Genomic DNA, 3,593 nt, shown 5'->3' on the forward strand with positions numbered 1-3,593 from the left:
GCCTCTGCGAGTGAGAGGCAACCTATGGAATCTCTTGGATTTCAGACATATCCTTTTTTACCTCCATGTAATACCAATTCAAGAGACCAAGCTTTGCCAGAATATCCGCTTATATACTATAGGCAGGACCAGACACAAGGAAACTCCTTTCAATTGATTGGCTATGCATATCGTATCACAAAATGAAAGTTGATTTCATAGTGTGTGGCAAACTACGGACAATCAAAACCTAGACACGTTGATACGTAGCATTCACTACAAAACCTTCTGCCTGTGGCACTTGTTAAGTCCTTGAAGTTACCTCTCTGCTGCATATTGCTCTTTGAGTCTAGCAAGCAATATGCTACTTTATTTCCTGAACGCATTTCACAGCATTTGCTGAAGGACAAACCGCTGTCAGCCACACTGAGTACAGGAGTGGCTATTTAATGACCATACTGATTACCTCCTCTGACTCCTTCCTGCTGTGAGAATTCTAGGTATTGAGTTTGGTTTACCAAGGGGCAATACTTTTATTTTCAAATGTTCCCTCATTTTTTTCTAATATGTTAGGTGTGTTTTTGGTACTGTTAGGTTTTGTCTTCATTCTAATACAATCTCTTTTCTATGTTTAGATATTTCTTCAGCGATGCTTAGTGATGGTTCCTTCTTAGTTTCACGTTGATGATATAAATTGTTTTCATATTTTTTTCCATTATGTCAAGAGTCTTTTAAGAGAGAAGTTCCATATTTTACTATATGGAACTACAATCAGATGACTGTTGCCAGATGAACATTAATGCAATCACATGGTCACATTAAAAACAAACAAAAACAGAAAACAGATATAAAATTTCATATATTCTTTGCCTAAGGATAAAGACACTGTGAGTTATAAGTATACTATGGTCCAATTCTTTGAGAAACGCTTAGAGCTTATAAATACTTACAATGATTTACATATTCTATATTATAAATACTTGCATTTAAATATACTTTAACTACCTATTTAAAATGTTTGGTCTTTTGTTGTTGTTGCTGCCTTACTTTTGAAATTAACATCATTGTAAGCGTCATTTTGCCTCTTATTTATGTTTACGGCTAACTCATTTATCACATATTTTAGAAGTAGAATAAGAAATAAATTCTATCAGATATGAAGATAAGTAAAAAAAAAAGTATTGCTATAGAATATAGCTCACTCACTGCCTGTGATAGGTAGGTTTATTGTGCCAACTTGGCCAATAGGAACATGTGGGATTAATAAGGTCACAGTTTGATTGGAGGGCAAAGAGATAAATGGCTCATCCAGGCCCACCCCTCTCTCTCTTGTTCTCTAGTGATCGAACCAGTGGGAAACTGCTGAGCTAGTTCTCAGCCTCAATTTGTGAGCTAAACTATCTGTGGGACAGCCAACCATGGATCGTGTCCCTAGAGCTTGAGGTTTCTTTCAGACCTGCTTTGCCATGCTGCTGGTGTGTACATTGCTTGAGCTAGAAGCTTGCAGGTCTTGTCGTCTTGCATTGCTTGAGTTCAGAATACCATCTGGGCCTCACTCGCTAAGCTGCTGAGCTGCTGACTGACTTGGTAACCCACCCTGCTGTTTGTTGCCTGTGGCTGGACTGCCTGTGTTGCTCTACAGAAGACTCAGCTCTCTGCTTCCTTGATGGTGGACCCAGCAACCCTCGTGAGTTAAAGCACTTCCAGTGTATTAACTGTTCCATGGAAGTGAGTTGAACTGAGTCCTCTGTACTGCTGTGTGGAATAATGAGATGTTATATTCCTCTGGGCTGTGTCTGTCTATCTATCTATCTATCTATCTATCTATCTATCTATCTATCTATCTATCTAATCATAAGTGTCCTGGTTTTGTTTCTCTAGAGAACCCTACATTACACACTGCCATGAAGTCAATGCTGACTCACAATGATCCCCTATGGGTTTCTGAAAATGTAACCATTTAAGGGAGTAGAAACCACAGTCTTTTTTCCAAGGAACTGCTGGTGATTTTGAACACCAGCCATTTGTATTGCAGCCCAATGTGTAACCATTACAGCACCGGGGCTTAGAAACCTATAGGGCTTCGCTGTGAGTCAGCATTGACTCGATGGCAGTGAGATAAAATATAGCAGCCATTATAAAACAACAACACTAACAACAATAAAAATGTGAAGCTGGTGTTTCTCATAATATCTTTTATCTGGATTTAAGGGCAGTTGTTGGCTTCATTTCTACAATCCTCCCCTAAAGAATTATTATCTCTTTGATTTGTACCAACCATGTCAAAATGGCACTTTTGGCATTCTCAAATAACTCTAATTGTGTTCCTTTTTAGGATTCTTTGAGTGTTGCGAATCAAACGAAATCTGAAGGGGCAAGATCAGGACTGAGGTGAGTGAGCAGGCTGGACTAAGTTTTTCCAATGACATCCTCATAGTCCCTGCTACCCTTAAAGAAGGAGCACAGGTACATTGTCATGATGAAAGTAAAAATTCCACGAGACAGTTTTCATTATCTTTTTCTCACCAAGCATTTTTCAAATTTCTGAAGACTTCTTCCCAGTAATCCTCTTTGATTGCTCTGTGTCTTTCAAAATAACCCAGATAACCCCTTAAGAATCTCAAATAACAATGAACATAACCTTCTGTGTTGATCGCTCTGGTCCAGCAGATTCCTTTAGGAGCCACTGTTTGATAGGACCTTGCTCTTTGAATCATATTGGTAAATTGAAGACTCCCCAGCTACAATTCATCCCACAAAATCACCTGCATTTTTGCATTTTCCTTGCTTTTAAAACTGATGAAAGATCTGCTTTTGAGCTAGCTGGTCTTCATGTAATAATTTTCAAAGATTGTTGAGGTTGATGTTACATAAAATTGAAAATGCCAAACCATGTGAGGTCCCCGCTTCAGCAGCTATCACACCAAGGTGTCTGTGGTCTTTTCTTACCACCTTATTTCATTTTTATTTACATATTTTTCACTTCAGCCACAGCTTCTTCATTTCTTGAGGTGGTGGTATTCCCTATCTTTGCTTTTCTTTGAGGCTTTCCTGACACCTCTAAAATGCTTGATCCATCTAAACGTTGTTCTTTTATGTGAGACAGCATTCCCATAAACCTGCTGCAAAGCTTCAGTGGTTTGAAAAATTGTTCACTTGAGTTTTGATGAGATTTTATATAAACCCTGACCTCAAAATTGCCCACCCCATGGCGGCACATAAAATATTTTCTATTCTTTTATTTGAAGGCACACTAACCAGACTAAGACAAGTGTATTGCTGAGAGAACGTTTTATGCAGCAATCCAATGATTGAAGAAATATTTAAATATTTATATTTTGCTTAGAATAACTTGGCTATGCATGAACTAGAAACCTAGTAGCAATCCTTTTTCAGTTGTATTTGATTAAATGTCCTTAAACAGATAAATTAATTGGATAGTGATTTCATTTAGTTGTAATAAGTGAAACAAACAAATTATGTTTACGATTTAAAGAGATTTTCATTTTAGCTCTACAGTTTACTTGCTCTGTGATTTTGGGGGATAACATCTAGTCTCTTTAAGCCTCAGATTCCTTCCATGTAAAATGGGCTTTGCCATGTCTGACTATAGA

This window comes from Echinops telfairi, unplaced genomic scaffold (genome assembly GCF_000313985.2).
Source record: "Echinops telfairi isolate 266 unplaced genomic scaffold, ASM31398v2 ScPeMD7_443;HRSCAF=831, whole genome shotgun sequence".
Taxonomy (NCBI): domain Eukaryota; kingdom Metazoa; phylum Chordata; class Mammalia; order Afrosoricida; family Tenrecidae; genus Echinops; species Echinops telfairi.